Source organism: Gopherus evgoodei, chromosome 20 (genome assembly GCF_007399415.2).
Source record: "Gopherus evgoodei ecotype Sinaloan lineage chromosome 20, rGopEvg1_v1.p, whole genome shotgun sequence".
NCBI lineage: Eukaryota > Metazoa > Chordata > Testudines > Testudinidae > Gopherus > Gopherus evgoodei.
The window spans coordinates 3,514,818-3,532,640 of NC_044341.1; positions in this window are offsets into that span (position 1 = coordinate 3,514,818).

Consider the following 17,823-nt stretch of genomic DNA (forward strand, 5'->3'; position numbering starts at 1 on the left):
CATAACAGCGGTGCTACGCGTTCCTCTGTGACTGGCACTGTGTCCCAGGAGAGGGACCCGAGGAAGGGCTGGGAAAGGAGATGAGGCACTTGCTGTGTTGACTCAGGTCATTCTTTCTTTCTAAGGACCAAAGCACCAGGGGCCAAGCCCTGTATGCAGAGCAAAAGGTTTCAAAGGTTCAGGCTATCTGAGTTCATTTCTTCTCATTGGTCCCGCTGTAGAGGCCAGGGAAAACCCAGCCCCGTGAAGGGTCCCTTCCTGCGCCCAGCCCCTACCCCTGCCCCCACTTCCTGTTTCCCTGGGACAACGATACTGGTATTTGCATCTTTCCTAAGGGAATTTCCTGGCAGACTTATAAGATAAAGAAGCAACTTGGCCCCCATCCCCAGTCTCCTTCACTCCAATCCAGTCCTTAGCTGCTTAATATTTGCTGTAATTAATTTCCTCTTACTGCCAGGCTCTCCCATGCACAATGGGTTCCCTGTCTGGTTCTTCTCACGGGGAATGTAACGTGTCTCTTCAAACTCTAGTAAACCCTACGGGGTTCCCAGTCGGCTTCATCAGACTGCATGGTCTGTTGGTTTCATTTAGGGGGCGAGTAGCTCCAGGATCCAATAACATCATTGCTGTTTCAATATGTAGTTGCCAACTGGAACCAGCAGAAAAGTTTCAGTGGGAATTTCCATGAGGAGGAAAGAGAGCAAATGTTGCTGACGTTATCTTTAGTGATGGGCGGATCCCCCATGTCTAAACACAGAGCCCCAACTTTGGGGTGCATGGGGGGGCTAAATCCAGATCTGAACCCAGAGGGGGATGCCATGGTTTGGGGGCCTTTCTGTAATGGACTAAATTAATAACAAGAGTCAGCTGTTCTAGAACCCCGCTCATCCCTAGGTCTGTAAGAGGATGAGTAAGAGCCATCATCTCTGTTCTAGAGAGGATGAGACTAAAGCTCAGAAATAGGTCAAGCACCAGCAGCAGCACTGGGAACAGAATCCAGGCCTCTTTCTTGACTCCTCCTCCCATATTCTGCTGACTGGACCCCACTGCGTCAAATCTGTCCCCTTTGCAACTGAACTTTGCAATCCAGCCTGGTACCTGAATCGCCAGTTCACACGCTGGGCCCCATTCTGTAATGTGCAGAAGTGGAATTTAAACTCAAGACAGCCCTTAACTTTGGGTCAGGAATCCAAATGCTGCCTTTCAGGCCCATCTTCCCTCTGTGTAAGGGATCCATTGCAAACAGACATTCCCTCCGACAGCTGGGCTTTTCATTCTTTTGGTTTGGCTCAGTCCTGGAGTTTTCAAAGGATCCCTAAGCAGCAAGTACTTCCACCCTCTGCACACATTGTTTAAATTAGTGTCTAAATGAAAGGATATTGTTGGTTCCTGTATGAAGATAATAACCTCTGGTAGCAGAGGGAATTTCACCCATGCAGAGAAAATTTACCAAACTATTTCAGTCCGGAGAGCCATGGCTCTGTAGCCCTCTCACAGGGATCTGTTTCTCCGTTGCCCAAACAAGTTAATGCAAACAAACTCATCAGGAAGCGGGAGTTTCTCTTGGAATGTCGCTATAATTGCTAAAAGCCCTTGTTTCCTATATTGAAAATGTGCTACACTTCCCATTCCAAGTCTAGACCTCTAGAGGCAAGCGTGTCAGGCTGGACGAAATCCTCTCAACCAGTCTGAGGGGGAAGGAGCAGCTGAGCTGGTGACACGGGGCTCTGGCAAAGATTTAGATGAGTACTGCTAATTCTAACAATCCGCCTTTTTAGCCGAACACACAATCAACCTGGAGTTATTATCCTAATAAATTAGAGGCCATCTAGGAACATTTGGCTTGTCACTGTGGCTGCTTTGAACTTCATGGTGCAAATCAGAATAGAACTCAGGGCCTTCTTGAGTGAAATGGGAATCTCCATTAGCTGTTAGCAATAGAAATCTCTTGACACAAGACTGAGCAGTTCTGAGCCCATTCAGGAGAGGGCAGTTCTCTCTCTCTCTCTCTCTCTCTCTCTCATTCTTGTTGAAAAATGATATGTACGTTCAGCAAATTTTTTCAAATGAAACATAAACCATTTCATTTGATATTTCTTCTTCTTTGGTGAAATGAAAAATATTCTCCCCAGCAAAGGAGTTCAAAGTGGGAGAAAGATCAAAACCAATTATTTTTGGTAAAAAAAAATTAAACTAAAATGAAAACTTTCCATGAAAATTTTCATGTAAGTCAAAAAGCTGCTTATCGCTAAATAAATGTTTTGATAAAAAAATTGCCCAGTTCTAACACACACCCAGACACCCTCTCCCTCCCCTCATTACAATATAATCAAGCTGTCACATTCCTGTTTTCTGCCTTGAGATGCCAATTAAAAAGCAGACAACCTTTCCCAGGGAAACTTTGATAAACTCTCTGGGACAAGCCCTTGTCCACTGTCTCTGTGTGTTTCTCTCCTTTCAGCTTTGATGACTAAGAATACTCCCATGGAAACAAGATCTTTTCTTTCTTAGCGCTCCAGCTCTTGCTGATGATTTCCCAAACTGACGCTACACTCAGACCTGTGCAAAACTTTCCTAACTGGTGAAACTTGCCTGGATTAGGAGTTTGGTTATAAACCCACATTGGCTGAACTCCGAGTTTGCAAACCTGCCTGCAGCCCTTGTCCCAAGTGTAAGAGTTTGGTGCATTCAAGTACAGTAGTTCGGATTTGTAGCCAGGCTCAGTTTCACTGAGTTTTTAAAATTTGTTTATTTTTTTGTGTATTTCTGAACCAGAAACTCCAAGCAAAATTCAGGGTGTTAATCCCATTTGGATTAAAACCAGAAAAAGGTTCAAATGAGGCACTGAAGCCATAACCACCGAGTTACTGGCTTGCTCTGTTTCTACTAACTCCTCTATCTGGATTCTGCAGGAAAAAAACCCCATGATCCAAGAACTCAACTTCTGTGTGTTCCCTGTGGGACAAACCAGACAACAAAGGCTAGTGCAGCTGCAAAATCAGTGGTCCCAATTCTAAACATCCTAATCCCAGCAAATAAATATGCCCCTGTCTCTTGTTCAGCACACTGAGGTGGATTTATGGCCACCTGTCTGATATTATTTATTAACATAAAGTTGTTTTAAGAATCTGAATAATCTCGTGTTCTGATTGTAAAAGCGTTTTATTTCCGTCCTTGTAAAACAAACTTGTAAAGAAGTTAAGTTACTGAGCTCTGAGAAGGGATGTAACAGCGTTTGGGCGGATAATGGCTTATAAACCAGCCCCCCATGGCCTTTGAGAATTTAAAATCTACTTTTAAAACTCCAGGAGCTTTCCTGCCTCCTGCTTAGAAACAAGCTTAGTAATTTCCACTGGCTTTCTTTGCCTGGTTACCGACATCAACCCACCGAACCTCAGAGCATTGTGTCCACACACAAAACAAGAAGAGCTGACCCTGGACTCTTGGACCATCTGTTCTGGAGGACAAGATAAGGGGCACACACCATGCACGCTCCTGGAGTGCAGATGCCAGTGACCTGCTACTGCAGATTATGGGCTCTACAGTGCCCTAAGATTTCAGCTCGTGTATGAGGAGTGCAGCCTGGGTTCTGGACTGGGTAGCTGTGGAATAGCTAGATCCTGCTTGCAACAATTTTAACCCAGTGGATAGTAAGTCGGCATGTTAGTTACTTATCTCAGAGAGGGGATCTCCCTTACCCGCCCCTCACTGAGAGCCATTGCGATGGAATACTGAACTCTAAGGTGCCCTCTTGAGCCCAGGTGAGCAAAGCAGCTGTAAAGAGGCTGTCAACACCCCCTTCCACTAGGGAATGCCCCCAGTACAGACCCCCCTGGGTGCTGCTGCCAAGATCTCTGGGCACCAGGAGCACACTGGGGTGGAAGGAAATGTTCTTGGTGGTTCTTACACCTTGGCTACGCTCTGGCTGGCCACAGGGGCCATGGCAGCTGGGGTGCAAATTATAGCAGGCCTGAAGATTGGGGGTCTTACTGCTGTCTTACTCCCTCCCTGTGCTGGGCTCTGCTGCCCGGAAGCCTGTTCCCCATAGGGGAGCTATAGTGGGAATACGCACCAGTTTGACCCATTCCCTCTGGGCTGTGCTGACTTCACTTCACAAGGGTTCACGCAGGTTGTTTTGCCAGTTCCTTTTTTTTAGTTACATTTCCCTGCACCCCCCGCCCCGTTCCTGTGCTCTTGAATTTTCCTGTCTTTTGGGTGAAGCGTGGGATTTGGGATAAGCTTCTTGCATATGAGTCAGAACCTAGGAATCTGTTGCATCCTCCTGGGGTGAATCCCAAACTAGTCTGCTGGCATCTCGTCTCAACCTCGGCCGGATGTTGGGTTTGTAACAACCCCTGGAAGCAGGTGGAATGGAGGGTTTCACTCAGAAGGCTCTGAGTAGCCTTTCCCTTCTTACAATAGTGCTGCAAGTATATTTTACAAGTCTACAGCACCTTCCATCTGCAGATCTCAATGCACTTTAAAGCCATTAATTAATGTAGCCCTAAAAGAGGTGGTTTAGCATCATTATCCCTCTTGCATGGATGAGGAAATAGACACACAGGAAGGCAGTGACTTGCTCAAGGTCACACAGCGAGTTCCTGGGACCAACCCCCCAGTCTCTAGTCTTGTGCTTTAACCACAAGACTATCCTTTCTTCCTGTGCCAAATACTTCTCAGGACTGTTGTAACGTGGGTTGGCTTCTTTTAATGCTATGTTGGACCACTGCAGGCAGCGTTGCCTCTTTGCAAGCTTCTGACTGTGAACATGTTATGAGAGCAGGGCTGTGGCTGAAGGATGCAACAGGAAATGTGAGAGAGGGAGGCTGCAAAGGGACAAAGGTACTGCATTCCTAGCTGTCCCTGTTGCTTTTCTTATCAGCGTAGCAGAGCCCAGGTGGTGACTCACAGCTGAGAACAGGAAATGTGATGTAGCATTGCCCAGAAACACCCCTGCCGGGACTCTCAAATCCCACACAGTTCCAGCTTTCTCTTTTGCATGGGTTCCCTTTTACCCCGAGTTCTAACAGCTCCGGCCTGGCCCTCCGCTGCTGTGTGCGCTCCTTTTGGTCCAACCGCTATCTTCAGAGGCTGGTGATTATTTTAACAGCAAAGCCAATGACCAGATAAATCTGATCGTTTATTGTGAGAGTAAAACTGTACGATGGGGAAGCGAGCTGAGGTGAGTGTGTACGGGATACGGTAAATGGAGATCCCGAGCCTCATTCCCACGGGATCAACAGCTTGTGGTCAAATCTGCCGAGATTGGTTTTATGTTTGCATCTTCTTGACAAACATTCAATAGGAAAGGATTTTAAAAGATGGTGTATGGGTTATTACAAGGCCTGCGTGTGTGTCTGGGGGGAGGCACTTGATTCCGGTCTATAGAGCAGTCTGTGGCTATAGATGCAGATTCCTCTACAACTGGGAGCTAAATGCTAGCTAGTGAAAATTGCTCTGATTCCATTGATTTCAGTAGAGTTATGCTGCTTGACAGTAGCTGGGATCTGGCCTTTATCTGTAATTTGTATCTGCAGTACATTGAGTGCACCTGCAGTCTCTCTTATATGGTGTGTGTTTAAACACACACACACGCTTATATAAACACAGTGAGACAGACCCTCCGCTGCTGTAAATTGATATCTTTGATGTCAATGGAGCCATGCTGGTTCCCAGCAGCAGAGGATCTGGCCCAGTATCGACACGCCCGAGCACACGCATGCACGCAGGTGAAGAAGAGATGCTCTGTGCTGCTCATAAGCTTGTCTCTCTCACCAGCCGGTCCATTAAAAGATATTCCCTCCCCCACCTTGTCTCTCTCTATAACATAGACACACTGATCTCTCTAGGGATGCTCGGTGTTCAGATACTACAGTGACAGATGTAGCATACAAACCTAAATGGAACAGAATTGCAAAGCATGGAACTGCATCTGTTTTAAAACCGTTGGGATTTTTGTTTTGTGTTAAAAGACGCTGTCAAAATCTGCTCCAGGTCGAAGCCTCTTTTGCTGACATGGTGCCTAATCCTCAGCTGGTGACAATCGGCATAACTCCGCTGACCTCAAGGAGCTACACTGATTTACACAAGTTGAGTATCTGGCCCACAGTGAGGCTTTGATCCTGCACTTCATTCTGCCATTGATACCAAGAGAGCGAAGCCCATATAAAATGAGGCCCCAGGCTTGGAAGCAAATTAAAAAGCAAACAAAAACACTCAAATATTTAAATAAAAATAATTAATTAGCTGCACATTTGTGGGTGTTTTTTGTTTATTTGTTTTTGTTGTTGTTGTTCTTTTTATGTTGTATTTACTAGCAGTGTAAAAAAGAATCAGACAAGAAATTGACAGGGTAACTGACATTCACCCAAATACCCAGGTGTCAGATCAGACCAGATGATCACAATGGTTCCTTCTGGCCTTATAATCTATGAATCCATGTCGCCTTAGATTCCTGCGTATCAGGGCCCAGTGACACCAATCCAGCATATGGGCCAAAAGGGGGGCAGAGATGGTGGGGAAGAGTCACAGATCCCCAAATCAACTTGAATCCACACTTCAAATGCTTCCTAGATTCACTCACCTGTCTAGCCTGTTCTCAGAGAAGATACCAGAGCTGATGTTTGCACATCTCAAGCCTTTCTTATGAGCTTAAATCTCAGCAATGAAACAGGCTCTAAGTGATTCTACGTATTGCAATGTGGACCATGTTACTGCTTCTTCCTAACGTATGATGTTGCAGTTGTCTGTTTCCACTCGGACACTGTGGACTGCATATGCTCAGAAGCTGACATGTTTTTATTAGAAATGGGTGAAACTTTTCCACAAAATGGAAACTGGCTTGGAAAAATGTCTGTTTCAGGGGGAATTTGGGGGGTTCTCTCAAAAAGCAGAAAACATCAAAATCAATTTTTTTAAATCATAGGCCAACCCATTTTTTCCATTTTAAACTGAAATCTTCATTTTTCAAAGAAAAAAACAGAAAGAAATGACAAAAAAAGAAAATATTTTCATTTTCGTCCATTTTTCAAATGAAGATAAATCGTTTCCCGACTAGCTCTAGATTTTATATAAAATAATCGGCCAGATCCTCAGCTGGTATAAATCAACATAACCCCTTTGAATTTAGTGGAGCTACCCTGATTTACACCAAGTGAGGTCTAACCTCTTTCTTCTGACTCGACTAGCCCCTCACATTCTATCTCAGCCATAGAACAGCGTAAAACGTCTGTTTCCATTCATCTCACCACCTCAGCTTTGGCTAAAGTGCCTGTCACTGAGCTACCTAGGTGCTATCTCTGCCAGATCTATTTCTCCGGGGTGTTTTTTTTTTATGAATTCTTCCTTCTGTTTCAGTTCATGTGATTTTGCACCTCTTGAGTTTTATTGTCCATCTGGGGTTTGTTCAGACCTGCTGAGGAAAAGGGGAGACTCAGGAAGGAAATTTATGAGTTTTGACCAGTTCAGCTTAGTTGAAAACTGCAGCTATTTAGAGGTAGCAAGAGGTTTTCCAATCATACAGATTCCATTTAAAAATAGTTTGTAAGGGGTAAATAAATGATGAATGGCCTTTTAAAGAAATGATTACTCACTTGTTAACAGATCAGTCGGTTGTGTATTACTGTGACATGTCACCACAAGTTCTGTTGATGTGCTTATAACCATCTATAACCCATGCTACTCACCCTAGTAAGATGCTCATAATATCTATTAACTGTTTATTAATTGTTTATAAAGGAACCTTAACATGCAGCATGACCGGTTTTGCTTTAACTTTTGACAACAAGTTTGTGAGGCCTAATAAAATAAAGCAATTAAAAATAATAAAAGTTTTGCATGCAGCTCAGCTGATTTGAACCCACGGTTAACAAGGTTTTAACTAGGTCTTTTGGGGCTTCATTCCAAAAGCTTTGAGCAGCTTGACTCAAGTCCTTGCCAAAAGACTAACTTGGCTACCATCAGAAGAATCCAAGTAAAAAATCATATTCAGTTATAAATGAGCGTAGGGATTGTAATAGTTCTTAGCACTTATCTTAAGCACCTAGAGATAATATTAATACTTAGCATCTTTCACCTATAGGTCTCACAGTGCAGTAATAACGTAATAATAATAATTATTAATTTATATTATAATAAACCCAGACACTCCTGTTACAATCAGGCACTGTACATACACATAGCGAGAAACAGTCCTTGCCCCTAAGTGTTTACAATCTAAATCGACAAGACAGACAAAGAATGGGAAACAGAGACACGAAAAGGGGAAATGGCTTCCTCAACATCACACAGTGAGTAGGAGACAGATCCTGGACTAGAACCCAGGAATTCCTGCTCACACACTTGCTCCACTGAATGAGATCTGTTTTACACTGTAAATGGGAGGGAGGTGGTATTTTTCTGTAACCTTTCACTCATGCAGAAGTGCCTCAGCACGTAGCCTAAGGACTTAATGAACTGACCTGTGCTTCCCTTTCTATGGATTTTAACTCTGTCCCTATGCCCCATTTTGCATCACTGGGATATTTGCACCTGGTGCTTTTCTGCACTCCTCTTATACACATCCCCGCCCCGGCACTCCATCCACAGAAGAGTTAAATAAAGACAGAGATGTTTGGAAAGAGCCCTGTGGCACCTTATAGACTGACAGACGTATTGGAGCATGAGCTTTCGTGAGTGAATGCCCACTTTGTCGGATGCATGTAGTGGGAATTTCCAGAGGCAGGTATGTATATTGCAAGCAAGAATCAGGCTGGAGATAACGAGGTTAGTTCAATCAGGGAGGATGGGGCCCTCTTCTAGCAGTTGAGGTGTGAACACCAAGGGAGGAGAAACAGCTTTTGTAGTTGGCAAGCCATTCACAGTCTTTGTTTAATCCTGAGCTGATGGTGTCAAATTTGCAGATGAACTGAAGCTCAACAGTTTCTCTTTGAAGTCTGGTCCTGAAGTTTTTTGCTGCAGGATGGCCACCTTAAGGTCTGCTATAGTGTATCCAGGGAGATTGAAGTGTTTGTATATTGTAATTGAACCTGTAGGAGAACACTTCAATCTTCCTGGACACACAATAGCAGATTTAAAGGTAGCCATCCTGCAGCAAAAAAACTTCAGGACCAGACTTCAAAGAGAAACTGCTGAGCATCAATTCATCTGCAAATTTGACACCATCAGCTCAGGGTTAAACAAAGACTGTGACTGGCTAGCCAAGTACAAAAACAGTTTCTCCTCCCTTGGTGTTCTCACCTTTCAACCGCTAGAAGAGGACCCCATCCTCCCTGATTGAACTAATCTCATTATGTCCAGCCTGATTCTTGCCTGCACATATATACGTGCCTCTGGAAATTCCCACTACATGCATTCGACAAAGTGGGTATTCACCCATGAAAGCTCATGCTCCAATACGTCTGTTAGTCTATAAGGTGCCACAGGATTCTTTGCTGCTTTCACAGATCCAGAGTAACACGGCTCCCCCTCTGATACTAGAGATGTTTGGGGGTCTAGTCCCCCTTTCTCAGCCAGAGACACAGAATGTGAGCACCAGCCGGCCTGGCTGATGGAGGGGCAGGCAGCAAAGATGCCAGCATTTGTTTGCCAGGCCCCAAAGTGTGGAAAGGAGAAATTTGTGAGTATGGAAAGTTTCAGCCATTAGAGGGCAGCAAAGCAGGAACCAACTCTGCAGCTCTCCCTTTAAAACCAAAATCCATTCCAAGCCTCCTGTTCTATCGGTCGCCAATGTGAAAAATCGGGACGGGGGTGGGGGGTAATAGGAGCCTATATGAGAAAAAGACCCAAAAATCGGGACTGTCCCTATACATCTGGGCACCCTATTTAGGGGTGAAATTGGTCCTTGTGCAAAAGTTCAGCAGGAAGCCTCAGCTAGGCTGGATTTAAGTGGAGGCCCTGCACCTCGTGCTGATTTCTGCACAGGGTAGGGAATTTTGCCCTGGGAATAGCCCCACTGGGGCAAGAAACCAAAAGTAGCCCTGTGGTGTTTCCTCCCAAAATCTCCCCACACACCCCCTGTTCCCATTTCCAGCAGGGAGATCTGCTTTTTTCCATCTTCCATATTAATTTCTGGACAACAGAACCCCTGAGTCAAAGGGGCTGATCTCTTCTCAAACTGACTTTACCCCTGCCACCTCCTTAGCAGAGCCGAGACTGTTCTGGGGTGGGTCCATTCTATGGGGTGATGTGTCCTTGTCCAGTGGGGATTGTTTGCAGGACATCTTTTGCAATGCATGAAACACATTCCCAGTGAGTAGGAGCCGATGTAAAGAGCAAGCCAAGAAAGCCACGGAGCTGTTCTGTGATAGGCATTCAGATATCACGGTGATGGGCACAGTACAAAAACCTGAACAGAATACCTGACTGTCCCTGACTGTCACCGCAAGACCCTGTGCTCTTGAAGGGCCATGATGTGCTTGTCTGGGACCAGAACCACATCCCCCATCCCCCATTCCAGTGGACAATATTTGCTGCTGTTTTTTTCACCCTTGACAAATTAGACAAACCCCTCCCCCCCGTGAGCAAAACCCAGAGCTGCTTGCCCCAGCTGAAGAGCTTTTATTTTATGGTCTGTCACAGATCTCTTCCCCCTGAGGGGATGCACTAAGGTTTAACTACATCCTGACACAGACATTCTTCCCCCATCACGGGGAGAGCCACGTGAACCTTCAGAAATGTTTTATAACTTCATCATGCAGCCTGAGGAATTCCAGCCCCTGTCACCCTGCTGGGTCTTGTGTGCTCAGAACCCGCTCCCCTCTCAACCGATTGGGGGGTGGGTTACTTTCCATTCTCTCTCTAGGGCACCCAGGCCATGGGATGATATGAGGTCATTTCTCCTGCCTGATCTACCCCCCTGATTTCTGAGCCCACTCAACCAGGATTTGTTTGGCTGCATGAGCCATCTCCTGCCCATATTGCTTCCTCTCACAGGACTCCCCCAAACTTCCCCAACCCCGTGCTGGTCATTCTACCCCAGCCCTTAAGTATCCTTCCTCACCAGCAATGCAGTCCTGCTCGGTTGGGTCTCTGACTGACTCGCCTGTTGGTCTGCAGCTCTGTCTGATTAACTCCCTGAACTACTCCTTCCCCTGGAGTTCTCAGGTCTTTCCCCGGCCCCCTCTGCATTGTTCAGCTGGTAGGACGTGAGCCCGGTTTGTTCTAGCACAAGAGTTACACCAGGCTCACTCCTTGGTCCCTCCTCTCTGTCTCTCATTCTTGCCAGGCAAGCCTGGGTTTATGGGGGTCTTCTGACCACTGAGAAGCCTCCTGGTCCAGGTTTTCTCATTGTTAGCCCGAGCAGACTGTCTCCAGGAAGCTGGGATGCCTGTGATGTTTCTCTCCCCCTGTCGCTCCCAACCTTGTTACATCTGCTACCTAATAACTGCTCTGCTTTCACACTGGGCATATCGCCATTTTTTATTATTATTTTTATGATGTCTTAAAACCCAGTGTTTCTCGGTTAATTGGCTTATCTGGCTTGCTTGTGGGTACAGGTTTCTCCAGAGGTATTCTTGCATTCCTCCTGAATTCTGAGCAGGATCCATCCCACCTCAGTTCCCAATTATACCCACTAACACCATGGACACATTTATAAATATGGACTAACTGCAGACAGATACGTTGTTCTCTGATTTCAGACAGGTAATATGCACAGGAGGGGCTCATTAGGGCTAGCAAAGGGCCCGTGTGACTGGTATAAACTTCAGGATGGTTTGTTCTACCTATTGAGGTCTCAGACCTCTTGACAGCTTCTTCTTACAGTTTTTGGTTTTAATCCTGGATTCAAATATAGCGCATGCAAATTCCAACCCTCTATCTCCCCAATGCACCTCGTTCCCAACCTGTAGTACCCCCTGCTATTTCAGCCCAAGACCTCTCTTCATACCCAAAAAGTGTAGCCACTTTTAGGATGTGCAAAATGAGGAATGGGATGAACCCGACCCAACATTCGTTATGATTCAAGGCAGGACTGAACCCCTGCCTGAAGAGATACTCATCCAGATACCCTTTAGGCCACAGGTTCCTGGCTGGAAAGCATGTTTGGGATTTCAATACCTCTCCTGAGGGCATCCACATGTCTCCTATGCCTTCCCCTCTAGTCATTGTGTGTTACATTGTGCAGGTTCATAGCTGGAGCAGTTTGAAAAGCCTTAGATACCATCTGAGACTCACTGTGACTAAGCAAGGTAATTTAGCGCTGACGGTTCCACTCCCACATATTGGTGTCCTCTCCAAAAGCACTTGAAGGCTTAAGTAGGACTTAAGAGGTGCATGGGCCATGTTCTGGCCCTCTGCACAGAGGTAAATTTCACTCAATATGCATTAAAACTCAGAGTCATAAACAACTCTGAGGTCAGCCAGTGGCTTCAGCAATGCTAGACCTGGGGTGACCAGATGTCCCAATTTTATAGGGACAGTCCCAATTTTTGAGTCTTTTTCTTATATAGGCTCCTATGACCCCCCACCCCCTGTCCTGATTTTTCCCATTTGCTGTCTGGTCACCCTAGCTAGACCTCTTTATCCAGGGGTGGCTCTAGAGATTTTGCCACCCCAAGCACGGCATCATGCCGCAGGGGGTGCTCTGCCAGTCGCTGGTCCCGCTGCTCCAGTGGACCTCCCGCAGGCAGGCCTGTGGAGGGTCTGCTGGTTCTGCAGCTTCGGTGGAGCAGGCACGCCTGCGGGAGGTCCACTGGAGCTGCAGGACCAGCAGACCCGCTGAAAGCGGCCTGCCTGCCGCCTCCCTGGCGGCCGGCAGAGCGTCGCCTGCGGCATGCCGCCCCAAGCACATGCTTGGCATGCTGGGGCCTGGAGCTGCCTCTGTCTTTATCCCATGTATCAGTCTAGCCTACAGTCCTTGCCATAATCTGGGCATTGACTGCTTCTCCTTGCTGCATCTGTAAAACTGTGGTTAGTAGATCCAACTTGAAGTCAGCTTTCACTTTTCCAGTCTCCCTTATGAGCTGGCACCTAGGCAGCCTGGTGATGGGCGCAGTAGAAGAGTGACAGACAATAGACAGAGGGTTCAGTGACAGATAGTCCCTTGTGCCTGACCTCAGCGTAGGGGTGAATCTCACCCCACACTGAATAAATGGTGAGCTGCCTTGGGTAGGAAATGTTCTGAATGGGATGGTATCTAGTTTTCCCATCACAAGAGAGGCCTTTTCAGTGTTTCCAATGAAGATGTTCTCATGAGACCCACTTCTTACAGGCTTCTTCCTGATACAACGTATCATCCAGCGTTGCACAATCACATGGATGTCCTTAATTATACACCACATAATTGACTGTGCCTCTTAATTGGTGGAAATCTTTTTGCTGGCATTTTTAATGGTGGGTTTCTACCGCTGGGGAACAACGAGCTCCCTTGTCAGGCTTCAGTTCCCGAGTGCTCGATACTTCATAAATGGAAAGAATGTGGTAAAAATGCGGGCAGAGAGGAGAGATGCATACAGGCGAATAAAGACCATAAAATGACTCACTGGAGTATTTTTCCTGCTGATTAGCCAGTTAATCAATTTTTTACCCTTCCTATTGGCACAGTTCACAAAAGCATCAGTGACCTACCATCTCTGGATGGATCCTTTCCATGTTACTTAACTTCCTGCACATTCAGATCATCTTTAGAATGCACATTCCATAGGCATACTGGTCCCTGGGATAGGGTGTGCTCCCCACACTCGCCTTAAAGGGGTTAACGTAGGCCAGATGGGACAATTAACCCAGTAGGCTGCAAACTCGGGCACATTTAGGCCGAGAGGGAAGCCCTAATTCAAAGAAACTCACTGTGTATGAACAGGTGGAGCGCCTATAAAACTAGGGAGCTGGTAGCAGACAGGAGGCTGCAGGGAAGAGGGCTGTAGCCACTCTCCCTGGGACAAGGGAGAGAAAGGGATTTGGACCCAAGAAGGGTTTGTCCAGCAGACCCAGGAGATAGGGGAAGGGTGGAGGCGGCAAGCCTGGGAGAGGTGAAGTAGGAGGTAATCCAGGGGAGTGACAGGAGGGTTTGTGGGAGTACAGACCTTAGCTGCTGGAGATAGGGCCCTGGGCTGGAACCCAGTGAGGGAGTGGGCCCAGGTTCCAGCCCAGGATGGCACAATTTGGGCAGTGAAGCTGAAGCCTGTCCTGGACAATTCATCCTACCCACTGGGATGGTGTGGGAGACATTGATAGCACCCCAGATGTGGCGGACTGTTGTGAATTGACAGGAGAAAGAAGCCACGACGATGAGGTGCTGCAGCTCCTGAGGAGCAAGAGGGGGCTGCAGAACGGGAGAGCAAGATGATGGGTGTGGGGCCAGCAGAGCTAATCCCTAGATGTGGCCAGAAGGAGGCAGCACTCTGCAGTGAATAGAGGTCCCCGTGGCAGTCACATAATGTACAGTATCCTAGCCCCAGCTGGGATCAGGTGCTAGGTGCTGCACAAACACAGAACAAAAAGACAACCTCCTGCCCCAAAGCACTTACATCTCAGTACATAGCAACTTGCATCCTCAAAGCCACATGGCTATAAATGAATCTGTTGCTGCAGAGTAGCAGCTGGCATGCTGCACAAGAGAGGGAAGAAGGCATTGGTGCTGGCTTCCACCGGGCCCAGGGGTTACTCAACCCCCTGCTCCAGTCCAGGCCCCTCCAGGGCTGGAGCACCCCCAGAGTTGGTGCCTATGGAAAAAGGGGTACACTAGCAAATTAAAAATATCCAAAAAAGGGCCAGACTTGTAAAAATGACAGGGGAGAGGGGTAGGGAACAGACCGGTATGACATTTTAAAAAATAAGATAAACTTGGCAGAGAAAGAAATATTGATTTTCAAACTTCTTATTTCTCTCTCTCTCTCTCTCTCTCTCTCTCTCTATTATTCATGGAGGACGAGTTACCATACTAAGTTGTTGCTTAAAAAAAAAGGCTTTAAGCCAGTCCTTATCCATGTCCCTTTAAGGGATTCCTTAGCACCCGGGTACCCCCCGTCTCGTTTGAAAGGACATGGGACTCATTGTTGCAACCGCTAAAATTAAAAGCAGAATCCTCATGTGTGTTCTCATTGGTTCCTGTTGTCTTTAATAAAATGTTAAACTCCTAGGAAGCATCTTCTTTCCGTGCCGAGCAGTGTCCGCAGCCAGGCTGGGGCCATCAGCACAAGCCCATTGTCAGATTTCTCGTCCCCATTAGCGTTCGTGAGAACAAGGAGAGTCTTTTATTCATTAAGCCTGGAAAGATTTTTTCATGTGACTCTCCGTGACATAAGCCTTTCGGTTTAGAGCTGTAGGCCTGCCATCCTGGGTATTCATGTTCTCTGCTGGTCCTCAGACAGAGCTGGCCAATTGTGTGGGGATCCTAGGCTAAAAAAAGATATACTGGAATTTTAAAAAGTTCAGAAAAGAGCAACAAAAATGACTAGGGGTATGGAACAGCTTCCTTATGAGGAGAGATTAAAAAGGCCGGGGCTTTTCAGCTTGGAAAAGAGACAAGTAAGGGGGGATATGATAGAGGTCTATAAAATCATGACTGGTGTGGAGAAAGTAAATAAGGAAGTGTTATTTACTCCTTCTCATAACACAAGAACTAGGGGTCACCAAATGAAATTAATAGGCAGCAGGTTTAAAACAGACAAAAGGAAGTATTTCTTCACACAACTCACAGTCAACCTGTGGAACTCCTTGCCAGAGGATGTTTGAAGGCCAAAATTATAACAAGGTTCAAAAACGAACTAGAGAAATTAATAGAGAATAGGTCCATCAATGGCTATTAGCTAGGATGGGCAAGGATGGTGTCCCTAGCCTCTGTTTGCCAGAAGCTGGGAATGGGCGACAGGGGATGGATCACTTGACAATTACCTGTCTGTTCATTCCATCTGGGGCACTTGGCATTGGCCACTGTTGGAAGACAGGATAGTGGGCTAGATGGATCTTTGGTCTGACCAGATCTTTTTCTGTTCCACCCCAGGTGAATCTTGCACTGAGAAGAACCCGAAGCAAAACCTTAGATTCAAACACACCTGACCTGAGGGGGCTTGATATCCAAACGTGGACCATCATGCAGAGTTTGCAAACTGATCCCTCACTGAGCAGGTAGCATGTTCTGGTTTATCCATGGAGATTTATCCAGAGGTTTTCTTCTCTGACAGTGAAGGAATTTTAACTAGCAGGAATAACAGCTGGCATAGATTCCAGGCTTTTAAATCAGAAAAGGGCATCATGATCACTAGTTTGCTTTCCCATACAACACAGGCCAGAGAATTTGCCTAAGTGGTTCCTGCATGGAGCTCAGTAACTCGAGGGTATTTTTTAGAGCAGCGGTTCTCAACCAGAGGTCTGGGGTTCCTTGGGGAGGGGGGTGGGGACGTGAGCAGGTTTCTGGGGTTCTGCCAAATAAACCAGAGAGCAGGGCCAACGTTACACTTGCTGGGGCCCAGGGCAGAAAGCCGAAGCCCGAGCCTGGTGCCTGGGGCTGAAAGCTGAAGCCCATGCAGCTTAACTTTGCGAGGTCCCCTGTGGTGTGGGACCCTGGGCAATTGCCCTGCTTTCTACCCCCTAATGCTGGCCCTGGCTTTTAATCTACTGGATATGCAGAACAGTTGTGGCACAGGTGGGCTGTGGAATTTTTATAGCATGTTGGGGGTGGGGGTGCTCAGAAAGGAAAAGGTTGAGAATCCCTGTTTTAGAGAGACATGCAAAGACGTATTTAAAGACTCCAAACATGAAAAATGCACCTCTGCCCTTGGTAACTACCTCCAGTGCTTAATTAACCTCCAAGAGAAGTCAGGGCTTTTCCTCCAAGCCAAACCAAAGGAGAAGTTAGTTTGTTCTCTCTCTCTGAAATGAACACAGGTAACTCCACACAAGGCAGGAAAAGCTGTGAGATGCCAGACAGCTAGGATACAGAATTATCTCTGTTTCTAAGCACTGCACAGTCCCAGGGTCCCGAGTCTCTGTTATCAGCCACCAGGACATGCAAAGGTTTGCAGCATTTATAGACCCCAAGAGTGGGCAGCAGCCAATGCATGGTACCAGCCCCTGCAATTGAATGGAAGCCCCTGGCCGAATTCGATGCTAAATTAACAGGGTTTCTGATGGTGTTGAAGAAATACTAGCTCCCTGCCACTGGGAAGACGCCCTCAAGGAGATGTTGCTAACATCCCTCTGCTCCTGAGCTATGGAATTGTTAAGCTCTCTGAGCCTTATGGAAAAGCAATGCAAAGTATGAAGTATTCAGACTAATGGAGGGATAATGGAGGGATTCCTTGCTTCTGATGGGGGTCAGGCTCCACACCGGATACTGGGGAACCTTCCCCCGCTAGGCCCATCCAGGCGGCTGTGAAGGACTTTTTTAAATGCCTTTGGGAATGCACCTGATTGCACCGCAAGGTGGAGATTAGCAAATATTTTCATCCTGGCTCTCTCAGGCCCCACCCATAAGCAAGCGCCTTTCCTGCAACAGCTCCCCTCTAATGATCACACTCACCCCCCTTCCTGCAAATGGCTTGGTGAGAACCCTGGATGATGGCCTGCTGCAGAGGACACACAGTCACTTCCCACCAGTGGGGCCAGCCCATGCCCAGATCTTTGCAAAAGGAGTTTCATTGATCAAGCCCAGATTTGACTAGCATTGGCTTTGCTTTGAACTTTTAACAAGAGGGGCTTCTGGTGCAAACCACTTGGGGCCGTGCGCATGGATGACAAGTGAGATCCAGTTCCTGCACTGCTCCAGAAAAGAACATCCCCTTCTGGGGAATAATAAGGAAGGAAGGAAGGAAGGAAGGTGGCACCAAGGAAGAAAGAAAAGAAAAGCAACCTCCCCAGCCCCATTGCAGTCCAGAAGCACAAAGA